This window comes from Triturus cristatus, chromosome 11, assembly GCF_964204655.1.
Source record: "Triturus cristatus chromosome 11, aTriCri1.1, whole genome shotgun sequence".
Classification (NCBI taxonomy): domain Eukaryota; kingdom Metazoa; phylum Chordata; class Amphibia; order Caudata; family Salamandridae; genus Triturus; species Triturus cristatus.
Window position 1 is genome coordinate 1138645058 of NC_140594.1, and position 15470 is coordinate 1138660527.

Genomic DNA, 15470 nt, shown 5'->3' on the forward strand with positions numbered 1-15470 from the left:
GCATGCTTTGAATGTCATTCTTGCATTTTCGTTCTGCTCTTATCATTCTCCAGGGCATTTCATGGAAGGCACTCTCTTTCTCTTCGCTGCTTTGCTTCCAATGCTGCCTAAATATGTTCATTTCCACTATTTGTACTACTGCTTTCCATTTCTTCTCTTCTGCACAGATTTGGCCTTGGTTTCAATCCCCAGTTCCTTACCCTCTACAAGAAACTTTCTACTGCTTTTCATGTTGGTATCTAAACCAAATGCACCATTGAAACTGGTGCAATATAGTCATTGAACTCGGGATTGTAATCTTTAGAACCGAGAGTACCCACATCATAGGGCGTTGGTGGTATAGTGGTGAGCATAGCTGCTTCCCAAGCAGTTGACCCGGGTTCGATTCCCGGCCAATGCAGTGCAAATTTTTATATGTTCTCCAAGCAGGATTTGTTTTAATGCAACATGTCACAAAACGGAAATATCATGAACAGATTAATCAGACGTTAAATTTAAAAAAAAATGAAATTCTTAGGCAGGCATCTCGATCGCCCCATCTGCTACATTCATTGTCCTATTAGATGCTATTTTCCATAAAGCAGAGTCACCACTCACATGTGCTGGTAATAAATATGTTGCGGGCGGTAGACAATGAAAGGGCTGAGCCCCGACCAGACATTCTAACTCTAGCATCTCTATATTAAAAAGCATTTCTAGGCAATATCTAGCATGTGAATAAAAGTAGGCAAGATCCACTGATGAATCTGGCAAAAGTCCACAACGATTTTGTGCACACTTGTTCTCTCACCTCAATGCAGCGCCACCTTGTAGCCATCGGATGTAACTGCAGCTCACAAAATGTTATATCAGAGGGCAAGTTGAGAGGACTCCAAGAGGCAGATGTCCATGGAAAGAGCCTCTCACGACAGCAGGAAGGTTGGATATTTCAAGATGGCAACATTTCCTGTCCAACGTCCTCACGTCCTGAACGCTCCCAAACGCTCAAAAGCCTCTCACCGGGTAGATCTCTGGCTCCCAGTTAAAATCAAATCCTGAGCATGCTAGCGCTAGGATCAAAGTGAGAGGAGAGGGTTAGAGAGCTGCTATCTTGGTAAAGGCCTGAAACTGCTAGTTCCCAAGAGGGTCTGCACTTTCAGTTATGACTGACTGTGAGAGGAAAAGATGAAGATTTTCTGCACCCAGCATACATTGCAGCATGCTTAGGCAAATGAGGAGCGAGACCCACCAATCCCTCGCCACTTCGCTGAAAGCTCCTCATCTGCATAAAGAGAACACTTTTACAAGGGAGCAGAGTGGCGCAGCGGAAGCGTGCTGGGCCCATAACCCAGAGGTCGATGGATGGAAACCATCCTCTGCTAATGTTACTTGATTTTACCTCTGAGGACCAATCTTTCATTTCCACGCTGCCAGCATGGAAAAACGCAGGCTTGTGCTAGCTAGGTGAGAAAAGACTTCTCAACTATCTGTCTCTGCTGAAATACAAGAAAGTGATCATCAAAGGATCAACCCCATACTTTGAAAGTAAAGATACCCAATTATAAGCATAAATGACTGGTGGGACCTTCACATGTTTTTCCGGGCACGCTTTGAATTTCATTCTTGCCTTTTTGTTCTGCACTTATCAATCTTCTGGGCATTTCATGGAAGGCACTCTCTTTGTCTTCGCTGCTTTGCTTCCAAAGCTGCCTAAAGATGCTCATATTCACTATTGGTGCTGCTTCTTTCCATTTCTTCTCTTCTGCACAGCTTTATCCTTGGTTTCAATCCCCAGTTTCTTACCGTCTGCAAGAAAATTTCCACTGCTTTTCATGTTGGTATCTAAACCAAAGGCACCATTGAAGCTGGTGCAAGATAGTCACTGAACTCGGGGTTGTAATGTCTAGAACTGAGAGCACACATGTCAGAGAGCGTTGGTGGTATAGTGGTGAGCATAACTGCCTTCCAAGCAGTTGACCCGGGTTCGATTCCCGGCCAATGCAATGCAAATATTTATATATTCTCCAGGCAGGATATATTTTAATGCAATATGTCACAAAACGGAAATATCATAAACAGATTAATCAGCCGGTATATAAAAAAAATAAACAAATACGTAGGCAGGCATCTCGATCGCCCCATCTGCTACATTCATTGTCCTAATATATACTATTTTCCATAAAGCAGAGTCACCACTCACATGTGCTGGTAATAAATATGTTGCAGGGGGCAGACAATGAAAGGGCCGAGCCCCGATCAGACATTATAACTCCAGCATCTCTAGGTTAAAAAGCATTTCTAGGCAATATCTAGCCTTTCAAAAAATTGGCAAGATCCCCCGATAAATCTAGCAAAAGTCCCAACGATTTTGTGCATACTTGTGCTCTCACCTGAATGCAGCGCCACCTTGTAGCCATCGGAGGTATCTGCGGCTCTCAAAATGTTTTATCTGAGGCCAAGTTGAGAGGACTCCAAGAAGCAGATGGCCACGGAAAGAGCCTCTGACTGCAGCAGGAAGGGTGGATACTTCAAATTGGCATAGTTTCCTGTCCAACGTCCTCTCACGTCCCAAATGCTCCCAAACGCGCAAAAGCCTCACACCGGGTAGATCTCTGGCTCCCAGGGATCACAGAGAGAAGTGAGGGTCAGAGAGCTCCTGTCTTGGTAAAGGCGTGAAACGGCTAGTGCCGAAGAGAGTCTGCACTTTCAGTTATGACTGACTGTGAGAGGGGAAGATGAAGATTTTCTGCACCCAGCATACCTTGCGACATGCTTAGGCAAATGAGGAGAGAGCCCCACCAATCCCTTGCCACTCCGCTGAAAGCTCCTCCTCTGCATAAAGAGAACACTTTTACAAGGGAGCAGAGTGGCGCAGCGGAAGCGTGCTGGGCCCATAACCCAGAGGTCGATGGATCGTAACCATCCTCTGCTATAATATTTCTTGTTTTTTCTTCTGAGGAACAATCTGTCATTTCCACGCTACCAGCAAGGAAAAGCGCAGGCTTGTGCTAGCTATGTGAGAAAAGACTTCTCAACTATCTGTCTCTGCTGAAATACAAGAGAGTGATCGCCAAAGGATCAACCCCATACTTTGAAAGTAAAGATACCCAATTATAAGCATAAATGACTGGTGGGACCGTCACACGTTTTTCTGGGCATGCTTTGAATGTCATTCTTGCCTTTTCGTTCTGCTCTTATCATTCTCCTGGGCATTTCATGGAAGGCACTCTCTTTCTCTTCGCTGCTTTGCTTCCAATGCTGCCTAAATATGTTCATTTCCACTACTTGTACTACTGCTTTCCATTTCTTCTCTTCTGCACAGATTTGGCCTTGGTTTCAATCCCCAGTTCCTTACCCTCTACAAGAAACTTTCTACTGCTTTTCATGTTGGTATCTAAACCAAATGCACCATTGAAACTGTTGCAAGATAGTCATTGAACTCGGGGTTGTAATCTTTAGAACTGAGAGCACCCACATCATAGGGCGTTGGTGGTATAGTGGTGAGCATAGCTGCTTCCCAAGCAGTTGACCCGGGTTCGATTCCCTGCCAATGCAGTGTAAATTTTTATATGTTCTCCAAGCAGGACTTGTTTTAATGCAACGTGTCACAAAACGGAAATATCATGAACAGATTAATCAGACGTTAAATTAAAAAAAAAATGAAATACTTAGGCAGGCATCTCGATCGCCCCATCTGCTACATTCATTGTCCTATTAGATGCTATTTTCCAAAACGCAGAGTCTCCACTCACATGTGCTGGTAATAAATATGTTGCGGGCGGTAGACAATGAAAGGGCTGAACCCCGACCAGACATTCTAACTCTAGCATCTCTATATTAAAAAGCATTTCTAGGCAATATCTAGCATGTGAATAAAAGTAGGCAAGATCCACTGATGAATCTGGCAAAAGTCCCCAATGATTTTGTGCACACTTGTTCTCTCACCTGAATGCAGCGCCACCTTGTAGCCATCGGATGTAACTGCAGCTCACAAAATGTTATATCAGAGGGCAAGTTGAGAGGACTCCAAGAGACAGATGTCCATGGAAAGAGCCTCTCACGACAGCAGGAAGGTTGGATATTTCAAGATGGCAACATTTCCTGTCCAACGTCCTCACGTCCCGAACGCTCCCAAACGCTCAAAAGCCTCCCTCACCGGGTAGATCTCTGGCTCCCAGTTAAAATCAAATCCTGAGCATGCTAGCGCTAGGATCAAAGAGAGAGGAGAGGGTTAGAGAGCTGCTATCTTGGTAAAGGCCTGAAACTGCTAGTTCCCAAGAGGGTCTGCACTTTCAGTTATGACTGACTGTGAGACGAGAAGATGAAGATTTTCTGCACCCAGCATACATTGCACCATGCTTAGGCAAATGAGGAGCGAGACCCGCCAATCCCTTGCCACTTCGGTGAAAGCTCCTCATCTGCATAAAGAGAACACTTTTACAAGGGAGCAGAGTGGCGCAGCGGAAGCGTGCTGGGCCCATAACCCAGAGGTCGATGGATCGAAACCATCCTCTGCTAATGTTACTTGATTTTTCCTCTGAGGACCAATCTTTCATTTCCACGCTGCCAGCATGGAAAAACGCAGGCTTGTGCTAGCTAGGTGAGAAAAGACTTCTCAACTATCTGTCTCTGCTGAAATACAAGAAAGTGATCATCAAAGGATCAACCCCATACTTTGAAAGTGAAGATACCCAATTATAAGCATAAATGACTGGTGGGGCCTTCACATGTTTTTCCGGGCACGCTTTGAATTTCATTCTTGCCTTTTTGTTCTGCACTTATCAATCTTCTGGGCATTTCATGGAAGGCACTCTCTTTCTCTTCGCTGCTTTGCTTCCAAAGCTGCCTAAAGATGCTCATATTCACTATTGGTGCTGCTTCTTTCCATTTCTTCTCTTCTGCAAAGCTTTATCCTTGGTTTCAATTCCCAGTTTCTTACCATCTGCAAGAAAATTTCCACTGCTTTTCATGTTGGTATCTAAACCAAATGCACCATTGAAGCTGGTGCAAGATAGTCACTGAACTCGGGATTGTAATGTCTAGAACTGAGAGCACACATGTCAGAGAGCGTTGGTGGTATAGTGGTGAGCATAGCTGCCTTCCAAGCAGTTGACCTGGGTTCGATTCCCGGCCAACGCCATGCAAATATTTATATATTCTCCAGGCAGGATATATTTTAATGCAATATGTCACAAAACGGAAATATCATCAACAGGTTAATCAGCCGGTATATAAAAAAAATAAACAAATACGTAGGCAGGCATCTCGATCGCCCCATCTGCTACATTCATTGTCCTAATATATACTATTTTCCATAAAGCAGAGTCACCACTCACATGTGCTGGTAATAAATATGTTGCAGGGGGCAGACAATGAAAGGGCCGAGCCCCGATCAGACATTATAACTCCAGCATCTCTAGGTTAAAAAGCATTTCTAGGCAATATCTAGCCTTTCAAAAAATTGGCAAGATCCCCCCATAAATCTAGCAAAAGTCCCAACGATTTTGTGCATACTTGTGCTCTCACCTGAATGCAGCGCCACCTTGTAGCCATCGGAGGTAACTGCGGCTCTCAAAATGTTTTATCAGAGGCCAAGTTGAGAGGACTCCAAGAAGCAGATGGCCACGGAAAGAGCCTCTGACTGCAGCAGGAAGGGTGGATACTTCAAATTGGCATAGTTTCCTGTCCAACGTCCTCTCACGTCCCAAACGCTCCCAAACGCGCAAAAGCCTCACACCGGGTAGATCTCTGGCTCTCAGGTAAAGCCAAATCCTGAGCATGCTAGCGCTAGGATCACAGAGAGAAGAGAGGGTCAGAGAGCTCCTGTCCTGGTAAAGGCCTGAAACGGCCAGTGCCGAAGAGGGTCTGCACTTTCAGTTATGACTGACTGTGAGAGGGGAAGATGAAGATTTTCTACACCCAGCATACCTTGCGACATGCTTAGGCAAATGAGGAGAGAGCCCCACCAATCCCTTGCCACTCCGCTGAAAGCTCCTCCTCTGCATAAAGAGAACACTTTTACAAGGGAGCAGAGTGGCGCAGCGGAAGCGTGCTGGGCCCATAACCCAGAGGTCGATGGATCGAAACCATCCTCTGCTATAATATTTCTTGTTTTATCTTCTGAGGACCAATCTGTCATTTCCACGCTACCAGCAAGGAAAAGCGCAGGCTTGTGCTAGCTATGTGAGAAAAGACTTCTCAACTATCTGTCTCTGCTGAAATACAAGAGAGTGATCGCCAAAGGATCAACCCCATACTTTGAAAGTAAAGATACCCAATTATAAGCATAAATGACTGGTGGGACCGTCACACGTTTTTCTGGGCATGCTTTGAATGTCATTCTTGCCTTTTCGTTCTCCTCTTATCATTCTCCAGGGCATTTCATGGAAGGCACTCTCTTTCTCTTCGCTGCTTTGCTTCCAATGCTGCCTAAATATGTTCATTTCCACTATTTGTACTACTGCTTTTCATTTCTTCTCTTCTGCACAGATTTGGCCTTGGTTTCAATCCCCAGTTCCTTACCCTCTACAAGAAACTTTCTACTGCTTTTCATGTTGGTATCTAAACCAAATGCACCATTGAAACTGGTGCAAGATAGTCATTGAACTCGGGGTTGTAATCTTTAGAACCGAGAGCACCCACATCATAGGGCGTTGGTGGTATAGTGGTGAGCATAGCTGCTTCCCAAACAGTTGACCCGGGTTCGATTCCCGGCCAATGCAGTGCAAATTTTTATATGTTCTCCAAGCAGGATTTGTTTTAATGCAACATGTCACAAAACGGAAATATCATGAACAGATTAATCAGACGTTAAATTTAAAAAAAAAATGAAATACTTAGGCAGGCATCTCGATCGCCCCATCTGCTACATTCATTGTCCTATTAGATGCTATTTTCCAAAAAGCAGAGTCACCACTCACATGTGCTGGTAATAAATATGTTTCGGGCGGTAGACAATGAAAGGGCTGAACCCCGACCAGACATTCTAACTCTAGCATCTCTATATTAAAAAGCATTTCTAGGCAATATCTAGCATGTGAATAAAAGTAGGCAAGATCCACCGATGAATCTGGCAAAAGTCCCCAACGATTTTGTGCACACTTGTTCTCTCACCTGAATGCAGCGCCACCTTGTAGCCATCGGATGTAACTGCAGCTCACAAAATGTTATATCAGAGAGCAAGTTGAGAGGACTCCAAGAGGCAGATGTCCATGGAAAGAGCCTCTCACGACAGCAGGAAGGTTGGATATTTCAAGATGGCAACATTTCCTGTCCAACGTCCTCACGTCCCGAACGCTCCCAAACGCTCAAAAGCCTCACACCGGGCAAGCCCTCACCGGGTAGATCTCTGGCTCCCAGTTAAAATCAAATCCTGAGCATGCTAGCGCTAGGATCAAAGAGAGAGGAGAGGGTTAGAGAGCTGCTATCTTGGTAAAGGCCTGAAACTGATAGTTCCCAAGAGGGTCTGCACTTTCAGTTATGACTGACTGTGAGACGAGAAGATGAAGATTTTCTGCACCCAGCATACATTGCAGCATGCTTAGGCAAATGAGGAGCGAGACCCGCCAATCCCTTGCCACTTCGGTGAAAGCTTCTCATCTGCATAAAGAGAACACTTTCACAAGGGAGCAGAGTAGCGCAGCGGAAGCGTGCTGGGCCCATAACCCAGAGGTCGATGGATCGAAACAATCCTCTGCTAATGTTACTTGATTTTTCCTCTGAGGACCAATCTTTCATTTCCACGCTGCCAGCATGGAAAAACGCAGGCTTGTGCTAGCTAGGTGAGAAAAGACTTCTCAACTATCTGTCTCTGCTGAAATACAAGAAAGTGATCATCAAAGGATCAACCCCATACTTTGAAAGTAAAGATACCCAATTATAAGCATAAATGACTGGTGGGACCTTCACATGTTTTTCCGGGCACGCTTTGAATTTCATTCTTGCCTTTTTGTTCTGCCCTTATCAATCTTCTGGGCATTTCATGGAAGGCACTCTCTTTCTCTTCGCTGCTTTGCTTCCAAAGCTGCCTAAAGATGCTCATATTCACTATTGGTGCTGCTTCTTTCCATTTCTTCTCTTCTGCAAAGCTTTATCCTTGGTTTCAATTCCCAGTTTCTTACCGTCTGCAAGAAAATTTCCACTGCTTTTCATGTTGGTATCTAAACAAAATGCACCATTGAAGCTGGTGCAAGATAGTCACTGAACTCGGGGTTGTAATGTCTAGAACTGAGAGCACACATGTCAGAGAGCGTTGGTGGTATAGTGGTGAGCATAGCTGCCTTCCAAGCAGTTGACCCGGGTTTGATTCCCGGCCAACGCAATGCAAATATTTATATATTCTCCAGGCAGGATATATTTTAATGCAATATGTCACAAAACGGAAATATCATAAACAGGTTAATCAGCCGGTATATAAAAAAAATAAACAAATACGTAGGCAGGCATCTCGATCGCCCCATCTGCTACATTCATTGTCCTAATATATACTATTTTCCATAAAGCAGAGTCACCACTCACATGTGCTGGTAATAAATATGTTGCAGGGGGCAGACAATGAAAGGGCCGAGCACCGATCAGACATTATAACTACAGCATCTATAGGTTAAAAAGCATTTCTAGGCAATATCTAGCCTTTCAAAAAATTGGCAAGATCCCCCGATAAATCTAGCAAAAGTCCCAACGATTTTGTGCATACTTGTGCTCTCACCTGAATGCAGCGCCACCTTGTAGCCATCGGAGGTAACTGCGGCTCTCAAAATGTTTTATCAGAGGCCAAGTTGAGAGGACTCCAAGAAGCAGATGGCCACGGAAAGAGCCTCTGACTGCTGCAGGAAGGGTGGATACTTCAAATTGGCATAGTTTCCTGTCCAACGTCCTCTCACGTCCCAAACGCTCCCAAACGCGCAAAAGCCTCACACCGGGTAGATCTCTGGCTCTCAGGTAAAGCCAAATCCTGAGCATGCTAGCGCTAGGATCACAGAGAGAAGAGAGGGTCAGAGAGCTCCTGTCCTGGTAAAGGCCTGAAACGGCTAGTGCCGAAGAGGGTCTGCACTTTCAGTTATGACTGACTGTGAGAGGGGAAGATGAAGATTTTCTGCACCCAGCATACCTTGCGACATGCTTAGGCAAATGAGGAGAGAGCCCCACCAATCCCTTGCCACTCCGCTGAAAGCTCCTCCTCTGCATAAAGAGAACACTTTTACAAGGGAGCAGAGTGGCGCAGCGGAAGCGTGCTGGGCCCATAACCCAGAGGTCGATGGATCGAAACCATCCTCTGCTATAATATTTCTTGTTTTTTCTTCTGAGGACCAATCTGTCATTTCCACGCTACCAGCAAGGAAAAGCGCAGGCTTGTGCTAGCTATGTGAGAAAAGACTTCTCAACTATCTGTCTCTGCTGAAATACAAGAGAGTAATCGCCAAAGGATCAACCCCATACTTTGAAAGTAAAGATACCCAATTATAAGCATAAATGACTGGTGGGACCGTCACACGTTTTTCTGGGCATGCTTTGAATGTCATTCTTGCCTTTTCGTTCTGCTCTTATCATTCTCCTGGGCATTTCATGGAAGGCACTCTCTTTCTCTTCGCTGCTTTGCTTCCAATGCTGCCTAAATATGTTAATTTCCACTATTTGTACCACTGCTTTCCATTTCTTCTCTTCTGCACAGATTTGGCCTTGGTTTCAATCCCCAGTTCCTTACCCTCTACAAGAAACTTTCTACTGCTTTTCATGTTGGTATCTAAACCAAATGCACCATTGAAACTGGTGCAAGATAGTCATTGAACTCGGGGTTGTAATCTTTAGAACCGAGAGCACCCACATCATAGGGCGTTGGTGGTATAGTGGTGAGCATAGCTGCTTCCCAAGCAGTTGACCCGGGTTCGATTCCCGGCCAATGCAGTGCAAATTTTTATATGTTCTCCAAGCAGGATTTGTTTTAATGCAACATGTCACAAAACGGAAATATCATGAACAGATTAATCAGACGTTAAATTAAAAAAAAAATGAAATACTTAGGCAGGCATCTCGATCGCCCCATCTGCTACATTCATTGTCCTATTAGATGCTATTTTCCAAAAAGTAGAGTCACCACTCACATGTGCTGGTAATAAATATGTTGCGGGCGGTAGACAATGAAAGGGCTGAACCCCGACCAGACATTCTAACTCTAGCATCTCTATATTAAAAAGCATTTCTAGGCAATATCTAGCATGTGAATAAAAGTAGGCAAGATCCACCGATGAATCTGGCAAAAGTCCCCAACGATTTTGTGCACACTTGTTCTCTCACCTGAATGCAGCGCCACCTTGTAGCCATCGGATGTAACTGCAGCTCACAAAATGTTATATCAGAGAGCAAGTTGAGAGGACTCCAAGAGGCAGATGTCCATGGAAAGAGCCTCTCACGACAGCAGGAAGGTTGGATATTTCAAGATGGCAACATTTCCTGTCCAACGTCCTCACGTCCCGAACGCTCCCAAACGCTCAAAAGCCTCACACCGGGCAAGCCCTCACCGGGTAGATCTCTGGCTCCCAGTTAAAATCAAATCCTGAGCATGCTAGCGCTAGGATCAAAGAGAGAGGAGAGGGTTAGAGAGCTGCTATCTTGGTAAAGACCTGAAACTGCTAGTTCCCAAGAGGGTCTGCACTTTCAGTTATGACTGACTGTGAGACGAGAAGATGAAGATTTTCTGCACCCAGCATACATTGCAGCATGCTTAGGCAAATGAGGAGCGAGACCCACCAATCCCTCACCACTTCGCTGAAAGCTCCTCATCTGCATAAAGAGAACACTTTTACAAGGGAGCAGAGTGGCGCAGCGGAAGCGTGCTGGGCCCATAACCCAGAGGTCGATGGATCGAAACCATCCTCTGCTAATGTTACTTGGTTTTTCCTCTGAGGACCAATCTTTCATTTCCACGCTGCCAGCATGGAAAAACGCAGGCTTGTGCTAGCTAGGTGAGAAAAGACTTCTCAACTATCTGTCTCTGCTGAAATACAAGAAAGTGATCATCAAAGGATCAACCCCATACTTTGAAAGTAAAGATACCCAATTATAAGCATAAATGACTGGTGGGACCTTCACATGTTTTTCCGGGCACGCTTTGAATTTCATACTTGCCTTTTTGTTCTGCCCTTATCAATCTTCTGGGCATTTCATGGAAGGCACTCTCTTTCTCTTCGCTGCTTTGCTTCCAAAGCTGCCTAAAGATGCTCATATTCACTATTGGTGCTGCTTCTTTCCATTTCTTCTCTTCTGCAAAGCTTTATCCTTGGTTTCAATTCCCAGTTTCTTACCGTCTGCAAGAAAATTTCCACTGCTTTTCATGTTGGTATCTAAACCAAATGCACAATTGAAGCTGGTGCAAGATAGTCACTGAACTCGGGGTTGTAATGTCTAGAACTGAGAGCACACATGTCAGAGAGCGTTGGTGGTATAGTGGTGAGCATAGCTGCCTTCCAAGCAGTTTACCTGGGTTCGATTCCCGGCCAACGCAATGCAAATATTTATATATTCTCCAGGCAGGATATATTTTAATGCAATATGTCACAAAACGGAAATATCATAAACAGGTTAATCAGCCGGTATATAAAAAAAATAAACAAATACGTAGGCAGGCATCTCGATCGCCCCATCTGCTACATTCATTGTCCTAATATATACTATTTTCCATAGAGCAGAGTCACCACTCACATGTGCTGGTAATAAATATGTTGCAGGGGGCAGACAATGAAAGGGCCGAGCCCCGATCAGACATTATAACTCCAGCATCTCTAGGTTAGAAAGCATTTCTAGGCAATATCTAGCCTTTCAAAAAATTGGCAAGATCCCCCGATAAATCTAGCAAAAGTCCCAACGATTTTGTGCATACTTGTGCTCTCACCTGAATGCAGCGCCACCTTGTAGCCATCGGAGGTAACTGCGGCTCTCAAAATGTTTTATCAGAGGCCAAGTTGAGAGGACTCCAAGAAGCAGATGGCCACGGAAAGAGCCTCTGACTGCAGCAGGAAGGTTGGATACTTCAAATTGGCATAGTTTCCTGTCCAACGTCCTCTCACGTCCCAAACGCTCCCAAACGCGCAAAAGCCTCACACCGGGTAGATCTCTGGCTCTCAGGTAAAGCCAAATCCTGAGCATGCTAGCGCTAGGATCACAGAGAGAAGAGAGGGTCAGAGAGCTCCTGTCCTGGTAAAGGCCTGAAACGGCTAGTGCCGAAGAGGGTCTGCACTTTCAGTTATGACTGACTGTGAGAGGGGAAGATGAAGATTTTCTGCACCCAGCATACCTTGCGACATGCTTAGGCAAATGAGGAGAGAGCCCCACCAATCCCTTGCCACTCCGCTGAAAGCTCCTCCTCTGCATAAAGAGAACACTTTTACAAGGGAGCAGAGTGGCGCAGCGGAAGCGTGCTGGGCCCATAACCCAGAGGTCAATGGATCGAAACCATCCTGTGCTATAATATTTCTTGTTTTTTCTTCTGAGGACCAATCTGTCATTTCCACGCTACCAGCAAGGAAAAGCGCAGGCTTGTGCTAGCTATGTGAGAAAAGACTTCTCAACTATCTGTCTCTGCTGAAATACAAGAGAGTGATCGCCAAAGAATCAACCCCATACTTTGAAAGTAAAGATACCCAATTATAAGCATAAATGACTGGTGGGACCTTCACATGTTTTTCCGGGCACGCTTTGAATTTCATTCTTGCCTTTTTGTTATGCACTTATCAATCTTCTGGGCATTTCATGGAAGGCACTCTCTTTCTCTTCGCTGCTTTGCTTCCAAAGCTGCCTAAAGATGCTCATATTCACTATTTGTGCTGCTTCTTTCCATTTCTTCTCTTCTGCACAGCTTTATCCTTGGTTTCAATTCCCAGTTTCTTACCGTCTGCAAGAAAATTTCCACTGCTTTTCATGTTGGTATCTAAACCAAATGCACCATTGAAGCTGGTGCAAGATAGTCACTGAACTCGGGGTTGTAATGTCTAGAACTGAGAGCACACATGTCAGAGAGCGTTGGTGGTATAGTGGTGAGCATAGCTGCCTTCCAAGCAGTTGACCCGGGTTCGATTCCCGGCCAACGCAATGCAAATATTTATATATTCTCCAGGCAGGATATATTTTAATGCAATATGTCACAAAACGGAAATATCATAAACAGGTTAATCAGCCGGTATATAAAAAAAATAAACAAATACGTAGGCAGGCATCTCGATAGCCCCATCTGCTACATTCATTGTCCTAATATATACTATTTTCCATAAAGCAGAGTCACCACTCACATGTGCTGGTAATAAATATGTTGCAGCGGGCAGACAATGAAAGGGCCGAGCCCCGATCAGACATTATAACTCCAGCATCTCTAGGTTAAAAAGCATTTCTAGGCAATATCTAGCCTTTCAAAAAATTGGCAAGATCCCCCGATAAATCTAGCAAAAGTCCCAACGATTTTGTGCATACTTGTGCTCTCACCTGAATGCAGCGCCACCTTGTAGCCATCGGAGGTAACTGCGGCTCTCAAAATGTTTTATCAGAGGCCAAGTTGAGAGGACTCCAAGAAGCAGATGGCCACGGAAAGAGCCTCTGACTGCAGCAGGAAGGGTGGATACGACAAATTGGCATAGTTTCCTGTCCAACGTCCTCTCACGTCCCAAACGCTCCCAAACGCTCAAAAGCCTCACACCGGGCAAGCCCTCACCGGGTAGATCTCTGGCTCCCAGTTAAAATCAAATCCTGAGCATGCTAGCGCTAGGATCAAAGAGAGAGGAGAGGGTTAGAGAGCTGCTATCTTGGTAAAGGCCTGAAACTGCTAGTTCCCAAGACGGTCTGCACTTTCAGTTATGACTGACTGTGAGACGAGAAGATGAAGATTTTCTGCACCCAGCATACATTGCAGCATGCTTAGGCAAATGAGGAGCGAGACCCACCAATCCCTCGCCACTTCGCTGAAAGCTCCTCATCTGCATAAAGAGAACACTTTTACAAGAGAGCAGAGTGGCGCAGCGGAAGCGTGCTGGGCCCATAACCCAGAGGTCGATGGATCGAAACCATCCTCTGCTATTATATTTCTTGTTTTTTCTTCTGAGGACCAATCTGTCATTTCCACGCTACCAGCAAGGAAAAGCGCAGGCTTGTGCTAGCTATGTGAGAAAAGACTTCTCAACTATCTGTCTCTGCTGAAACACAAGAGAGTGATCGCCAAAGGATCAACCCCATACTTTGAAAGTAAAGATACCCAATTATAAGCAGAAATGACTGGTGGCACCGTCACACATTTTTCTGGGCATGCTTTGAATGTCATTCTTGCCTTTTCGTTCTGCTCTTATCATTCTCCTGGGCATTTCATGGAAGGCACTCTCTTTCTCTTCGCTGCTTTGCTTCCAATGCTGCCTAAATATGTTCATTTCCACTATTTGTACTACTGCTTTCCATTTCTTCTCTTCTGCACAGATTTGGCCTTGGTTTCAATCCCCAGTTCCTTACCCTCTACAAGAAACTTTCTACTGCTTTTCATGTTGGTATCTAAACCAAATGCACCATTGAAACTGGTGCAAGATAGTCATTGAACTCGGGGTTGTAATCTTTAGAACCGAGAGCACCCACATCATAGGGCGTTGGTGGTATAGTGGTGAGCATAGCTGCTTCCCAAGCAGTTGACCCGGGTTCGATTCCTGGCCAATGCAGTGCAAATTTTTATATGTTCTCCAAGCAGGATTTGTTTTAATGCAACATGTCACAAAACGGAAATATCATGAACAGATTAATCAGACGTTAAATAAAAAAAAAAATGAAATACTTAGGCAGGCATCTCGATCGCCCCATCTGCTACATTCATTGTCCTATTAGATGCTATTTTCCAAAAAGCAGAGTCACCACTCACATGTGCTGGTAATAAATATGTTGCGGGCGGTAGACAATGAAAGGGCTGAACCCCGACAAGACATTCTAACTCTAGCATCTCTATATTAAAAAGCATTTCTAGGCAATATCTAGCATGTGAATAAAAGTAGGCAAGATCCACCGATGAATCTGGCAAAAGTCCCCAACGATTTTGTGCACACTTGTTCTCTCACCTGAATGCAGCGCCACCTTGTAGCCATCGGATGTAACTGCAGCTCACAAAATATTATATCAGAGAGCAAGTTGAGAGGACTCCAAGAGGCAGATGTCCATGGAAAGAGCCTCTCACGACAGCAGGAAGGTTGGATATTTCAAGATGGCAACATTTCCTGTCCAACGTCCTCACGTCCCGAACGCTCCCAAACGCTCAAAAGCCTCACACCGGGCTAGCCCTCACCGGGTAGATCTCTGGCTCCCAGTTAAAATCAAATCCTGAGCATGCTAGCGCTAGGATCAAAGAGAGAGGAGAGGGTTAGAGAGCTGCTATCTTGGTAAAGGCCTGAAACTGCTAGTTCCCAAGAGGGTCTGCACTTTCAGTTATGACTGACTGTGAGACGAGAAGATGAAGATTTTCTGCACCCAGCATACATTGC

At 45.0% G+C, this 15470-nt stretch overlaps 4 non-coding genes across 4 annotated transcripts; all 4 read left to right on the top strand.

Annotated features, from left to right (window-relative positions):
• Nucleotides 1–328: 328 nt before the first annotated feature.
• On the top strand, nucleotides 329–400 carry TRNAG-CCC (transfer RNA glycine (anticodon CCC)). Its single transcript has one exon. It is a non-coding gene; the product is annotated as a tRNA-Gly (tRNA).
• Nucleotides 401–1910: 1510 nt separating this feature from the next.
• TRNAG-UCC (transfer RNA glycine (anticodon UCC)) lies at nucleotides 1911–1982 on the top strand. The gene has a single exon. It is a non-coding gene; the product is annotated as a tRNA-Gly (tRNA).
• A 7828-nt stretch (nucleotides 1983–9810) lies between these two features.
• TRNAG-CCC (transfer RNA glycine (anticodon CCC)) lies at nucleotides 9811–9882 on the top strand. The gene has a single exon. It is a non-coding gene; the product is annotated as a tRNA-Gly (tRNA).
• Nucleotides 9883–12990: 3108 nt separating this feature from the next.
• On the top strand, nucleotides 12991–13062 carry TRNAG-UCC (transfer RNA glycine (anticodon UCC)). Its single transcript has one exon. It is a non-coding gene; the product is annotated as a tRNA-Gly (tRNA).
• Nucleotides 13063–15470: the final 2408 nt, after the last annotated feature.